This window comes from Cydia amplana, chromosome 4, assembly GCF_948474715.1.
Source record: "Cydia amplana chromosome 4, ilCydAmpl1.1, whole genome shotgun sequence".
NCBI lineage: Eukaryota > Metazoa > Arthropoda > Insecta > Lepidoptera > Tortricidae > Cydia > Cydia amplana.
The window spans coordinates 18,621,772-18,638,727 of NC_086072.1; the positions used below are offsets into that span (position 1 = coordinate 18,621,772).

Consider the following 16,956-nt stretch of genomic DNA (forward strand, 5'->3'; position numbering starts at 1 on the left):
CAATTAATTTATTTAGCGTAAATTAAAGCATGTGTTTTATGACTGTTATACAATAAAACTAACATAAAGTTTTGTAAGGATTCAATAGATGTTGAACTATTGTGTTTAGTAAATTAAAATTTAGTATTTTATTTAAATTGATGTAACTAATTTTAACATATGAATGTATAAATATTCGGGAAATTATAAGCACGTATTGGACATTTCATTAGAATCGTAGTTGTTGATAACCAAATATTTTCTTGTTGTAAACTGCATAATTAAATACATAAACTTACCAATAAAACGAACATTAATTACGAAAGTATTTTGTACTTTTTATTTGTAAGTATGAAATAAGGAAGAAACACATGCAATTACCTACAACAAAGAACAGTTTTTATAAACTTAAACATACCTACGCCTAGGAAAAAACAGTAGCTATTTATGTCTATATACACATATATTTATAAACAGCTAATGTACATATGTTATTATTTTTCCCCACGGACTTAAGGAAAAAATATGTAAGAATTAACCAACAGTTGCAGTTTACTCCAAGAAGAACAATTATTTGAAAAATCCCAAACATTCCTATCGGATCCATATTATACAATAAGCAGTAGCGAGCCAGTGCTCTCTTAGGCCACTTATTTGAATGCTAATATAGATACTTAGACCTATAAGTAATTTGTCATTGGTCAAGTGGAAATATAAATTGTAAACTTAAACTACATATACATTCAGTTTTTGCTACAAAGTGTTAATAAAACTCATTCGACCTTAATCTAAACCATTCTAAACGTACTACAAGAAATGAGATACGCCACATGAAATTATCAAATATGTATAACTAAGTACCTACTACCAATTAAAACCTGATTAGAAAAAAACTTAGTACAATAAATTTACTGAAAAATCTAAATTAGCATTCACCTAAGATGCAATTAGTGTATAAGGATTTGTACATTGTAATTGTAAATTCTTTTAGACTTAAACTGAGTAATTTATACATAAATAATTATACTACAATAAATATAGTATGGCTAAAGCTGAAAATATTTAAATACATCTAACAGTCCTTAACAAGTATATTAATTATCGAAAAAGTAACCACATTAAGAGACATGTCGCGATTCTAAAAATTTAACTTAAAGGATTAAATTTAACTGTGTACCTATACAAAATTAATGTCTCTTACATTACGTTAAAATTGAAAACTGAATGGAGATGACTTTATCAGTATTTCCTAAGAATGAAATTTTGATAAAATCGCGAAGGTTACAAACGCGAAGTATTTTTACAGGAAAGTTATGCCGCAAATACATAATCATGACAATGCATATTTAAACAACATAATTATGACAGCAAAGTCACAACCTAGGATAGTTTGTTTGAAATAATACCACAACAACGCTTGCCTATCATATGTACAGCCCTTTCCAAATTTACTTTACTTAATAAATAGAGGACGAACATAATTTACATTTGAAAACCCCGCTTATTAAGTAAAGTATAATAAATATGAATCAGTCATATTAAATTGGATGCAAGAATTGTCATCCATCTTACTATTGATTTATGTTACAATTTATGAAATACATTACCCCCTAGTGTAAATTTCATTCGATAGCGTGACGTGACGTACGTTAAGTGTCATTTTGTATGGGATTTTGAACAGCGCGCCAAGCGGGACGTTTTGGAAACTCAAATTTACACTATGGGTTCTGGTTCTATAGTACAGAATGATGGTAGTCTGATTCGTGAACAGTAGAAGTATCGTTGCGATTGACTTTGAGAAGAATACTTGTTGTTATCTTACGGGATTTGTTGAATGTAACAAAACCCATTACGGGATTTGTAAAGTCAACAAAAAAAAATGCAGAGTTTGGCTGGTGGTTAAAATCTCATCCTGTATAAGTACTTACTACTACTACTTACTGTTACTATGTAGTCGAACAATACGACATTTCGTATGTAATTTGTCATACTTGAGGCATTAACCTGTCGAATCCCACGATGTGACGTCACCCATAAGCGTTTTGGCTCATATATGAGCCACTGGGAGCTGACAATATAATACAAAAGTCAACTTTTAGACACGCCACCTAATATTAAGAGTATTAGGAGGCCTAATACGTATAATCTATTATGTATAATGGAAAAGCTTTTTTTGATATTTGTATTATTAAGTATTGGTTCTACATAGTCATGTCCGTCTAACTAAACCGACAAAGTGTGGAAGCGTCATATTTTGATAAAAATTCGACGTTTATGGTGGCACTCCGCACTCTGTAGCTTGCAAAGTCGGCGCAGTTCACTTGGACGGACAAAAGAAAAACGTTACATCTACATATACTAATCTCAATACCAATTGGCGATGTAGTCATACTGCTGTCTCTTTCATGCTTATTCAGACTCAGCGCTATTGAAAAGTGATGGCATTATAACTTTAGTTGCCACTTCGTTCTGCGATTACATTGCTGTTACTCTGTTACTTCTACTGTTCATATTGTGGAACATGTATAATACTATCCGTAAACCAAACTGGCGACCGAAACGTAAAACTTCTCATTCTCGCTTACGTGTTCATGGAAGGAGTGAGAGAGATAGTGATATGCCTGAGGTCGTCGGTTTGGTTTGCGTTTAGTATAATAAAATAACACCTAGGATACGGTAGGCATAACTTATTGTCCACCTTGTAAATAATGCTCCTTTACACTTAATATACAGGTCAATATGAACAATGCGTTGTTTTATTTTATTACCCTTTTTACTACTATTTAAGAGCCCATCAACATGCACACTAGCGCCACTGCTAAATAATCGTGATTATTTACAATTTACGACAGATATTTCAAAAAGGGGACCGCTACGTACTGTATTTTGTATTTGACGTACCTTTTGAATACATCAAACTAGTTTTTATGTAGCTGGATTCGTCGAAATATAAACTCAAAAACGGCCGTCTTAACTTCGGACGCATATGACGAATCCAAACCTATATAAAAAACTAGTTTGATGTATCCAAAAGGTACTTAAATACAAAATACAGTACCTAGCGGCCCCCTTTTTTAAATACCTGTCGTTAAAAAATAATCACTATTATTTAGCAATGGCACTAGTGTGCACGTTGATGGGCTCTTAAAAAAGTATTATGGTCAGTACCTATTAAGATTAGAATTTTTCTAGCCTACAAAAGTAGTGGTACATAATTAACTTTTTCTTCGGAATTGCTAGGGTTCCTATGATATCGGTATCTAATATTGCAGATTGCAGTACAATAATATTATGTCAACGATACTTCAGTGCAATAGTTCCTGAGATTTAATTTTGGAGGACAAAAGTTATCACTACTTTTCAGGTTAAAAAAACGGGTTATAGTAGAATACTTAGCGGGGGGGGGGGGGGGCACACTAGCGATTTGCGAGCGAGTTGAAAGCGAGGCGAGCGCGCAACGAGAACGCCGCGAGCGCGCAACGAGTTCGCCGCGAGCGGGCAACGATATCGCCGCGAGCACGCAACGACTTTGCTCCCATATCAGTATGACAGTCAGTACGCAGCTTGTCACAGACGGACCGATAATAGATATATTGGCAGATATCGGCAGATACCGACAGATATCTTATAGTATTGCTATTACTAAGCACCACACACCACACAGGCCAACGACACCAAAATATATATCGCTCTCTGTCTAGTACCTACATTGTGATATTTAACAATGACAAAATATTACTTTAAAAAAAATAGTGTCATTGCCTTGGCGCCAAGTTACGTAAAAATATGTAAAACTAGTTTTTTTTTATTCGTTCTAAAAAACATAACTAGATGTCGCTACGCTACACATCATCGAAATAAATTACCTACTACATATTTTCACAACAACGTTCAAAGCTTACTTCCAACTAATCTTACATACCTACTCGAAAAAGCCAGTCGAAGTGGTCGCCATGACCGAAATCGGCCGGAAGGATCATCATCATCACCAAGTTATTTTATATAAAGTAACATGAATTGAGTGCTGCCAGTGCTGTGCTGACACACATAGTGTAATGCTATTGATTTGCTGCCAATTTCCATTGCAACGTGCAATTTGAGCAATGTTTTATATTCATTCTATTTTTAGTATTGACGGTGACGTCACATAACCTCTTTGCTTTAACTGGTACGACTATTTCACTAGCTCCGTACAGAGGCAGCGTGGCCGAGTGGTCTAAGGCGCTGGTTTTAGGCACCAGTCCGAAAGGGCGTGGGTTCGAATCCCACCGCTGTCAGAAACCTTTTTGATTATTTTTCCTTTTTTAAGATTTTACTAAAAATATTTTTTCTACTCCAGCACTTAAATGTGTCAATTAAATGACTGACAGTGATATCTAAAGCAATGTCATTTGAATGATTTGTCTATAGGCTCATAAGATGACTGCTAGCAGTCATCTTATGAGTATAATACAACTGCTTTATTTTTTTTAAAGATACAAGTTCCGATCATCTTGATTGAAAGAGGTATGTTTTCATTTACAATAATAACTCTTTTTTTTTTAAATAATAACTCAATTTTTTTTAAATAATAACTCTTTTTTTTTAATAATAACTCTTTTTTTTTGCTGCAGCTGTCATAGAAAAAGTAATGTATGCAACAGCTCATAATTGGTTCTTATTATATCACTGTTGCATAAACTACTATTTTGCTAATGTACTAGTTTGATTTATAAAATTAAGATTTGATATAAAATGTACTTTAATTAAATAAAGATCTAAGTATCTACCAAAAGAATGCTTGTGTACAAATTGATTACGATTAGACAGATATCTCTGTTTTACTTGATTTGATTTTTAGGACATACATACGTCATTCATCATCAGCACCCTACAAACACCATTAAATTCCTTAGATGAAGAAATACATTTTCACAATTTTAATAACTGTCAAAAATTAATTCGCACATTTCTAAATTAATATCACTAATGGCATTAATCTTAATTTATAGGTTACGGTACAAACTTACATTTGCCGTTCATGGCGGCGCTGTTATCTATAAGATCGTACAAAGATTGTAAGTGACGATGTTTGTTCCAAGTTTTGCCGCTTCCAGTTTTAAGTTTGTTTTTTCTATAACAGTTTATTAATATGAGCAGTTGACCGGAAATGGTTGTTTATTGCCGTATAGGATCCTGTTTCTTTAATTGAGTTTTATATCACTAAAAGATTAACGGATGGACGAAAATGTATGATAAATAACTTAAATAAGTGTCAAGCACCACTTACCATCGGTATTGGACTATTTTATAAAATCATTCTATTATAAACATCTACTTACAATAGGTATAAGGAACTAGGTCAATTTTTGAAAGAGTTTCTCGTAGTAAATATTTTTTGCAAATTACTTATTTTTACAATTACATATAGCGCCTGCGCTTTATTTAAGCTATAGAATTATATGATTACGGGATCCCATATCAGATTGTGCAGCTCCGTTGTATTGTAATTATCTCAGCAGCTCGAACTTCGCTGCCTCAAACAGTAAGTAAGCAAAATTCTATTTGGCTACGCTCAAAATTCTAAATCAGATCCACTTGCTACGCTCATGAGTCACTTGTAGAATTTCTCGCTTGCACTGTAAGTACTCAAAATAAGCAGTCGAAGAAATATCGAACTTTGCTCTCTTGTTGCACAAATACCTAAGCTGCTAATTAATATTCATCAAATTTTATTAATCATAACCAGAGATCGTACAGATTGGCGTCATTGCTCGCAATAATGTGGACATGACTCCAAATCTGATTAAATAATTAATCATTTAATTATTTTTTTACCTGAGATTTAATTTTGTTCCCTAGTCAATAAATAGCACTTAAATATATTTTTGATATATAAAATGAGTACCTACAGAAAATTTGGAAAACATACTGATTATTTTCTTTAATAAATGTACATTATAAGAAATCTTCGTGTTATTTATTGATCAGGAATCAAAATTAAACCTCAGGTGAGAAATTAATTAAATGATTAATTATTTAATCAATTTTGGAGTCATGTCCACATTATTGCGCGCAATGACGCCAATTTGTCCGATCTCTGATCATAACCTGTATGACATATAGTGTGTTATATCGCCCAGCTTTCTCAGCTTTGCCTAGGTTTTATAATCAATCTACATAATTATTACCGGACTACCGAAATGAGAGGAAATTAATTTGGTCTCTTCGAAGTCTTGGTCAATAAATTACGGTTATGCTAATTTGTTTTCGGTTTATAAAATGTTAGTGTTTAACGCTAAATAATGGTACCTACGCTAAATAATTAAGATACTCAAATGATTAATGTACCTTTTATAGACATTAAGCGGGGGACCATCACATAGTTCGACAGTGGTTTTCCCGGTCTGCATGTGATTTTCAAGACTTACCTAAAAAATAGGTTAATCACAAATTAAGAAAGTGCATTTTTTTTCTAATGCCAGAGAGGAGCATTATTTTTATTTTATGCCGATTATTTTTTTAATGAAATGCATACCTATAGCTGGTCAACCAAATCTTGTCAGTAAAAAAAGGCGCGAAATTCAAATTTTCTATGGAACGATATCACTTCGCGCCTACATTTTTTAAATTTGCCGCTTTTTTCTACCGTCAAGATCTGGTTGACCAAGTATAGATAGATTATATCTTCTTCTTTTATTCTACTAAATATGCAAATGCCGAGCAACTTGAAACAACCTGAAATAAGTGATATGTAGTAATCATAGTTTGGCAACTACTACTACTACTAAGTACTTACCTTACTATTTATATACCTTGCTACTTACCTTATGGATTTTCATTAGAAAGAAACACTTTGAATTACTCATTTTTAATTAATTAAGTAGGCATTTTGCTAATCCAAACAACTCGTTGTTTTAACGACCTTATCAATCTTCTGTCAAAGGATTTCATTTCACCTTTACTTACTTTAACTCTGCTTTCTTTTTTGAAAAATGATCGGCTCCGATTCGGGTGCGACCACTTTCTTTGCTCTCTAAAAGGAATAAATGGTATTAGGATATTAATCAGGTTTATAGAGGTTGTAAATCAGGATAAAGGTATGGTGCCACTTGCAGCGTGTGGAAATTTGATGACCTTGATAGGTACATCTATATAGGTACGCAAAATTATGATGCTATTGTAGACTAGAGTAGGATACCTAATTCTTATAAACGAGAGAGAGAGAGAGAGAGAGAGAGAGAGAGACGATCCCCTGCTGTCAACCTCGCAAATTAAGAAATATAGCGGTGAATCTAAAACTACGTTTGGGCTGGTTAAGATAAGAATAATGCAGCTTGAATTCTGTTTTTAGACTACAATATTTCCAATATTCTTATCTTTCGAGAATAGAAGTGACATATTGTTTTTCTACCTCATAAATATGACCCTAAAGTCAATATTTTGTTTTAGTTCTTATTTTTGATCTAAAATTGTGTTCTTGTTTTGTGGCCTTCTCCTCTAATCGCTGTAACTCGGTCCCCACCTCACGATCCGAGTGCAATTAATCGATGTCACATGACCGGCGCGCGCGCACCGGGCGCTGTCCTTCGCTAAATCAGTATTTAGCATTATACGCAGAGTAACAAAGGCAATGGAGAGATTATTTTGCGAAACACCTCGAATTCAAATAAAACCCTAGTCTTTAAATTTATACTAATATATGTAATATTACCTAGATAATATTATTAATATATATTATTATTTGGTAATATTAGTATATATATACTTATTTATATGTATATTAAAAAAAATCTGTGTTATATACCTACTAAATCCATACTATTATAATATTATAAATGCGAAAGTGTGTCTGTCTGCCTGTCTGTCTGTCTGTCTGTTACCTCTTCACGCTTAAACTGCTGAACCGATTTAGTTGAAATTTGGTATGAAGATAGTTTGAGTCCTGGGGAAGGACATACAGTAGTTTTTATCCCAAAAATCTCCCTTTAAGGGGGTGAAAAGGGGGGTGGAAATTTGTATGGGGAATCGTTAAAAAACAAATTGGGTAAAAATAAGCTACCCAAATTACTAACTCCACGCAGACGAAGTCGCGGGCAAAAGCTAGTACTAACTAAACATCAAAAAGCTGTTTCATTCAAGTCATCGCGTATCTTCACTTCCATACGTGCAATATGTAGAATGTATTAAAGTCTTTAGTGTCCGATTTTTATAGGTATGATATATATTAGGAACCTAATTAGTATCTTTAGATGGCTTTAGTTACTAACATGTCTACTGTTGATCAGCCTACTTTAAATTTTTCTGTATATGACGTTACACCTTCGGCCTTCTTAATATGATTACACGGCCACTTTTAATACGTAATAATAGCAATAGCAATCATTGAACATAATATACAACACGTAAGTTAGTTCGCAAAAAAGCTCTACATTTCACTCTACTCTGTGCACTTTTCAATCTGATCCCAATTAATAGCAAGTGACAATACCGATGTACGAAAGAAAGAGTAAACAAACTGCTTTCTCTGTTGTTATGATCGATATGTCGACAGCTAATAGAAAGTGAAATCTTGGAGGCTCTAAAGTTTAAAGTTATATTCGGGTTTGTGTGCAATGTTCTTTTGTTTTATTCGCTAGGTGCACGACTGGTGCTGCCCTCATTTTGGCAGACTTTCTACGTTAAATCTTATCCCAACAAAAACATAAATGTGAAATGAAAGCCAAGTTCAATAGGTATTAAGAATATGTGTCGTTGTTGACTCGCCGACAAAAGAATTGAGATCTATATGGGTGCCAAGTTCTGTGCTGTGTAGAAAATCCTGAAATTATAAAGGATTTGTCTTGGCTAGTTTTTTTTTTTTTTTTTTTTTTTTAATTTATTTAGAACACAAACAGTCACATAATGCAAATGGACGCGCGGTTAATTGTCAAAAAGTTTCAGTTTTAGATTTTTCCCTCTAATGCACCTAATAGTCTACCTTCATGCCAAATATCAAGTTTCTAAGTCATCTAGAAGTGGGTTAGGTTTTTGGTCTATAAGTATTAATTATATTTTTTCCATCGAAATATCAATAATTTCCAGTTTTCCGATTTTTCCCTCTATATGCACCTAATAGTCTACCTTGATGCTAAATATCAAGTTTCTAAGTCATCTAGAAGTGGGTTAGGTTTTTGGTCTATAAGTATTAATAATTTTTTTCCATCGAAATATCAATAATTTCCAGTTTTCAGATTTTTCCCTCTATATGCACCTAATAGTCTACCTTTATGCCAAATTTCAAGTTTCTAGGTCATCTGGAAGTGGGTTAGGTTTTTGATCTATATGTCAGTCAGTCACAAAAATGCCGGTTTTTAAACGTTAATTTATCAATAACTGTTTGAGCTATGTTTATGAAATTTTGTATTTTGTACAAGCTAAGGGACTTGAATACATGTGCCAAATTTTATGTGTGTAGGTTAACTAGGTTTCAAGTTGTGAAGGGGTCAAAAGTAGCTCGAAATGGTTCGTGTAATATTACACACGGTTGCTGCGTCGCCAGTTCCTTTTTCTTTGAACTTGGCTGGACACGCTACCGCGTGTCTAGATGGAGTAAAATTAGTTCAAGCGGCTGCCGCTAGTACTAATGGCGGCCATTCCATAAGATTACCTGTGTTTGTGACGATCAGCGCCATTTCCCCCTCCACCGACTTCGCACCTTGCCAATACGGTGACTAGTGACCCGCCCCGGCTTCGCACGGGTTAACAAATTATACATACACCTACCTTTTGAATCAGTCTATCTATTAAAAAACCGCATCAAAATCCGTTGCGTAGTTTTAAAGATCTAAGCATACATACAGACAGACAGACAGCGGGAAGCGACTTTGTTTTATACTATGTAGAGATAAAAAAAAGAAACATGATCGTAAGCAAACACTGTAGCTCGTGAAAACCGGACTGATTTTAGCGATATGTTTATGTTTATCTCGTTCGTATCACTCGAGATGTAATGAAAGTAAGTTACACAGACGTTATAGCCAATATGTCCGTGCCAAGTTCGCGGTAAGGCTTCTGATGCTTTTATAATTTTTTTTAAAGTAGAAGGTTTGAACATGCTAAACATCCAGCAAGGCTTTAAAGAGTTTAAAGTCGACTTTTTTAACGATGTCAACAGGAAAGAACCATGCCTACTCAAAAGTTATTCACCCGTGAAGCTGGTTTTATAATTTTATGGAACTTTCGAGATTATTGTTTTGAACTAGATGTGGTAATTAAAATGACATAAAGTAGTGTTAGCCATTAGTCGTGAAAGGAAATGAATACATTAATTAATTATTTAAATCGCGAATATGTTGTAGGGTGCCAGGTGTCGCTATGGGCAATATTTGGGCAGATTTATTTAATTATTTTTATTTAATTTGTTTATTTGAAAAATAATGTTTACATGACCTTACAGACATATCCAATGCGCCATGAAACTTAACATTAACATATACCAAACAGGAACATACAACTATTACAAATAACAATCAGGTACAAACAAACAATTACAAATAATCGAACGAGCGAGCGAAGCGAAGCGAAGTTCTTACATTCAACTTTGAACACGCGGCTGGCTAGCGGCACGTCCCGGCATTTCGATATTTTTAAGCTGAACTTAGGGTTTGAGATCCAGATATCCGGATATCCGAAATATCCGGATATCCGTCAAATCTAAGATCCGGATCCAACGTCTCATAGGATCCGGATAATTCGGATCTCACGGATCCGTTAAATATTGCATTGGTCGCGTTATTGGTACGCGATAACGTCATAAAATAAATACAAATATTGCTTAAACTAAACAGTAGTAACAGTATTAAAACGAGCTACCTGCATGCCTCCTGACTGGAATAAGGGTAAATATTTGTATGTTTTAAAGTAATTGTTATCAGGTTTTCGCTCAGTCGCCTTTGGGTCGTCTACCTGGAACATCATTAGTGCTTGTGCGTGTTGTTATTAGTGACTTTTTTGTGTTATCGTGTCGGTTCCCAGTCTTCTGTTAACATAAATAACATGTGCTTGATGTGCAGCAGCAGCGTAACTAATATTGATATTTTTTTCTCGTTATTAAGAAGCTGTAGCCCAAATTTCTTAATTTCCCGAAACTTTTGTAGTAATTTTACATTACTTTGCAGTAATGAACTGGATTTATATATACCTATAATGGAAGATTGTTGTAATGGGAACTGAATAAATGAGTTAGATACTTTTTCTAAGCCATTTTTCTCAGTCGAACGACTGAAGGTATAGCTATTTTACCAAGGTAAAGTAAGTACATTTTTTAATAGTATAAATTATATCACACCACACTAGGGTTGCCAGATCGAAAGGCGCTATTATCGGGAAAAAATATAAATTTTTCGGGATTTTGGGACTTAAGTCGGGAAAAAAGAAACATTCAAATTAACGTAATTGTATTAAAAACAACGATATTTTACATTATTGGCACTACGTCAGCTGCTCTGCCCAATCTCGCCATTCCGCGCTGACGGGCTCAACGCGGGTCGCTCGCTCGCTCGACGACAGTTAGGAACTTGAAATTATTGTTTTATAACGTGAAGCTGATTTTCGGGACAGTTTTAACTTTGTCGGGAATCGGGAACACATGCTAAAAATCGGGAGAATCCCGCCAAATCCCGACCATCTGGCAACCCTACACCACACCGGTATAAAATAATAAAAGTACATAAATGTAAATTTTTCTCCATTTTCTATTTTGTGAGCTTATAATGGCAAATTTAAGAAAAAACGCCGAAGTTAAAGCGGTGTTTTTAGGCACCTTTAGAATTAATTCTTCTGAGCAGATATATAGAAATAAATTTGCTTTAATTACTTCATTTTTGGCGTTTTCGGTTACAAATCGACTACGGCCTACTAAAAAAAAATGCATAATATTATTAATAGGAATACCTAATTAAGACTACATTGAATATCTTATTATACATATTTATATCATTTTGAGATAATAATAATAATAATTAATAATTGTAATTAACTAAAACATGAACATTTTACATTTTACTGGCTGTTCCTTGTATGTAAGTTGTAAATTTCGTCACCTTTCTTGATACAGATCCGTATTATCCGAATTATCCGGATATCCGGATCCGTCAAATTTTAATATCCGAAATATCCGGATCCGAAAAATTGACGGATCTTGCAAACCCTAGCTGAACTGTCAGAAGATAGTTTGATACACAATAACTTAAGTATATTTGTTGTAATTTAAATGAAATTGGGTAAACGTGTAGTCGAGGGCATTATATTTTAGTCATTAAATTATGAGCAGGCTCGATCAAAGGGTTATTGAGCTAGAAGAGCTTAGAAGGCCAAAAAGCTGTTTGTGAGGTGTCTTGCTATTCTGGTCATTTTATTTGCAAGAAAGTATGGTCGAGTTTGGTATCAAATGAAAGTGCTCGGCTTACACTTTTATAATATCGTTTTTAAATTTACCATTTTGAAATAGTTAGCAAGATAAAAATAAAATAAAATAAACATAATATAGGTATTTGACATTTGACAGGAAATATTTCGGCTTACCACAGATACAGTATCAGTTAGGGCTCCACAGATCTTGCAAAAAATCGTACGCGGTTTTCAATTTCAATATTTTTGGCGACCCGCGAGTTCTCAGTTCGGGGCGAACTACTAGTATAATTACAAATCCACAATTACACTTAACTTAACGGATGTGCCTCGCATCCATCTCACAGAATCTCAGCCATCCATTTCTCACCAGATGTTTTAACTAGTTCGATAGATTTTTAAATTAAGAAGTCGTGTCGTATCAAAAAGTCAAAGAGCTGGCGCAAGATAGGGAATGCTGAAAGATACTCCACTGACAAGAAATTATAACATTTATAACTCTTAACGTAATGATTATAAAATAATTAAAAAAAATCTTTATTTCTGAATATTAAAAATTCCATACAATATTGTTATTATGATGATTAAACCATGTTTAAGGTTAATTAAATAAATACTTAAATATATACATACAAACATGAACGCTGAAAACAATACACTCTTTTTGTTTGGGCAGTCGTGTAAAAATACAAGTTGGTTAGATTTTATATTGCATGTTATCGGATTATCGAGGCAAAATACTTTAATGAATTTGAACTTAAATTATTACTGACTGTACCTGTCTATCATAACATAGATAAGTACATCGACCCCGCCTGAAGTGACAAGTTCAGAAGACCTATAAATTACAACTCGTTACGTTAACGAGGCATAGTCCAGCGCCATCACCGGTTAATTGACAGTTGCAACGATCAATTTAGTTAATTTCGCCGTTTGAGATCATCGGCCCAAATCAGGAGATAGTGTTCATGCTAATTTATATATTATAATTTAATTCTAAATGTATAAAATTATAGGAAAATTAGCGAAACAATGATAAAGACCGCGTACCTATTTCATATTCGCATGGAGGTCTTTATGGATATTAGAATTCAAAATGACGCTGGCAATTTCAGTGTTTGCCACGACTGTGTTGGTGTCCGAGCGCATGCCATCTTTAAGGTGACAGTCCATTTCCAACCGCACCTGCACTACTGTTCATTTTACTATGGAAATTGACAGTAACACCGTGCACCGACGCGTTCAGTACCAGTAGTGCAGCTGCGGTCAGAAATGGAATGTTACCCTTACGGTGATAACGGGGTCTCAACCATTGGGCGTCAAGCGGAATCCAGACGGGATGATCAAATCGATCGATTTGATCAGAAAAGAAATTGACGTCGATCTCCAATTTAATCTCCAATTTCAGTTTTATAGCGATATTGGAGCGTTCTAAATTAAAAAAAGCGGCCAAGTGCGAGTCGGACTCGCCCATGAAGGGTTCCGTATTTAGGGGATTTATGACGTATTAAAAAAAAACTACTTACTAGATCTCGTTCAAACCAATTTTTGGTGGAAGTTTGCATGGTAATGTACATTATATATTTTTTTTAGTTTTATCATTCTCTTATTGTAGAAGTTACAGGGGGGAGGGGGGGGGGACACACATTTTACCACTTTGGAAGTGTCTCTCGCGCAAACTATTCAGTTTAGAAAAAAATGATATTAGAAACCTCAATATCATTTTTGAAGACCTATCCATAGATACCCCACACGTATGGGATTGATGAAAAAAAAAATTTTGAGATTCAGTTCTAAGTATGGGGAACCCCAAAAATTTATTGTTTTTTTTCTATTTTTGTGTGAAAATCTTAAAGCGGTTCACAGAATACATCTACTTACCAAGTTTCGACAGTATAGTGCTTATAGTTTCGGAAAAAAGTGGCTGTGACATACGGACGGACAGACAGACGGACAGACAGACAGACATGACGAATCCATAAGGGTTCCGTTTTTTGCCATTTGGCTACGGAACCCTAAAAAGTGCCCCCAAAGGCGAATACTGGAGGCACAAATTGGTATTCTTGCGTCCGCACCTCTTGTTTATCGGTAATATTGGCGTTCGGTAATCGGCGTTTGAAATCAGCGAGCCAAATAGGCGTTTGCGTCCGCACGTCCTGATTTGATCGGACAATTTCATCAGATTGGCGAAAAATCGTCCTCGTCTGGACACGCCTTTAGCATATCTAGCACTGGGACCTGGGACTGGGCCTTATAGATATTCCACTGTACGTGTACGCTATGTACTTAGTACTTACTACCTAAGTGGCAATGTACCAGAGTATCTAAAGTAAGAAAATTATAGGATTCTCGTAGATACTATGTAATAATGAGCAAACACGTAACGTCGCGGCAATAAAATATATATGTATTTAGTGACTACATACATAGTATAGTTACTAGTATTGTAAGGAAACATTACTTTTATAAGTTTCATGGCTATACAGTCGACTCTTGTTAATTCAAACCTGAAATAATTCGAACCTCTCTATAATTCGAAGTTATCACGAGTTCCCTAGAACATCTCTTTATATTTCGAAATAAATCAATACATTTTTAAGCACTTGGTAATTCGAACAAAAATAATCATCGCTAAGTAACAAAACGACGTGTTAATTCGAACTCATAGGCGTCAAACACTCTACAATTCAAAGTTATCAGATTGCAGACCTCACAGAGGTAATACATTACACATTACACATACATACATACATACACAACATTACACAACACATTTTGAGACAAGTTCAAGTTCGTCGTTGTACTCTTTCGTTGGTTATGTGTACAGATTAAAAGTTAGTGTTAGTTATGTTATGAGTCCTAAAAAGTATAAATGCTTGATGATTGCTGAAAAGAAGGAGCTAATCGTAAAAATAGAGGTAGGTGGGAAGACAAGTGATGTTGCAAAAGTATTTTCAGATCAGTCTCAGCAATGTGCATTGAACAGTGCACTTTTTGATATTGTAAAAAAATTAGCAGTTAATCAATATTTGATTGTTACCTACCTACCTACTCAATAATTCCAACTTTCATATTTTTTCTCTCAACAATTTCGAACCATTTGATATTTCAAACTCTCTATAGGTAATTCGTAATATTCTAAAAGTCCTTCGAGTTTCGAATTAACGAGAGTAGACTGTAGTGTGTTTTATGCCGGATGTCAATTGAAATACGACTAATTTAATCTATTTTATCTCGTTCATATGTTTTCTCACGGCTCCTGCCCGTTACAATTTACATCCAAATGAGTATGAAGTCCGTCTAGCAACAGCATTTCACTGCAGATACACGTGTAAAGACTTGTTTATGGTAAATAGTAGATATTTATCCGTATATAAACCTCACATAAATTCATACCCCGGGGTTTTGCGTGCGGGAATGATTTCTCGTATTTAAAACTTTGATAATTTGAAAATTGTTACCAAACTATTAATTAAAAATAGGTAGAGTTAAACCTAGACGGTGCAAGTGTTATACGTCATAATTTCAAAGAAGTTTGACGTTTAATTATTTTTTTATCTTGGCTTAACACTAGTAAGCTCCAAATCTACTTAAAAATGTTAAAATTATGTTTGTTTTTACAGTTTTTACCTGTTTTTTCACCTTTAACCCCGGGGTATGCGCATAATAAGTATTTGATACCTGTCTCATGCGATGCGTACAGTATGCCTGGGTATATAATGTATATATATGAATGCTCGATCTCAAAATTAACATTTAAGCAACGGGTAACATAATTATAAAAATATTCTAATTCAGTTAAACGGTTACCTACCACGAGTCCAAGGGTCAAAAGTGCAAATATTATGAAGTGACGGCCAGTGTTTAAAATGTATTAATTAAGCACGATTTGCATGGTTGTAGATTACACGCCTAAACACCGCTAGGTGTCATTCAAAACTGATGAGACCGTTGTTCAGACAGCGGTAATTATGGACCTTTTGTATGAGTTATCCTTGATCAAATTATCACTATTTATAGGCGCGATGGCTATATGTATATGTACACATTCATGCTTGACCGCGTTAGGGCCTGAGTTAGACCTACTTTTTAGGCTGACTTTTTATGAACATTTATTACTTAAGCGAATTTTTTTTAACTAAAAAAATGCATTTTGTTTAACAGTTTGTGTAAGGTTTGAGCCGAAAAATCACCTTAGAAAATTTCAACTACACCCACTGTAACCCAATTTAGAATTAGATATGTTTTTACAGTGTTCCAACTTAGTTTTGGGACTTCTAAAGCAATTTTATGAAGGTTTCGTTTCGAGGTTAAGTCCTAAATGCCTACTTTTATTTAAGGAGGTTTTGTCCGAAAAAAACTGTAGTCGGGTTATTGTTTTAAGTAGGTATTAAATAGTTTGTTTATTTTTTCCATGTAGGTATTGCAAGAGTAAATTTTATTTTATTTTAATAATTAAAGTCATTAAACATAAATAGGTATATTCAATAAAATAAAAATACCTATGTCCAATAGAAAAAAAATAGTATAAATTATGTATGTTTATTTACATATTATAGGCTTATTAACTTAACAGGAGAACGTTCAAAAGCCGGCCGGTTTATTTGA

The 16,956-nt window shown here is 34.2% G+C and overlaps 1 non-coding gene across 1 annotated transcript; it reads left to right on the forward strand.

Annotated features, from left to right (window-relative positions):
- Positions 1-4,176: 4,176 nt before the first annotated feature.
- On the forward strand, positions 4,177-4,256 carry Trnal-uag (transfer RNA leucine (anticodon UAG)). Its single transcript has one exon. It is a non-coding gene; the product is annotated as a tRNA-Leu (tRNA).
- The last annotated feature ends 12,700 nt before the right edge of the window (positions 4,257-16,956 follow it).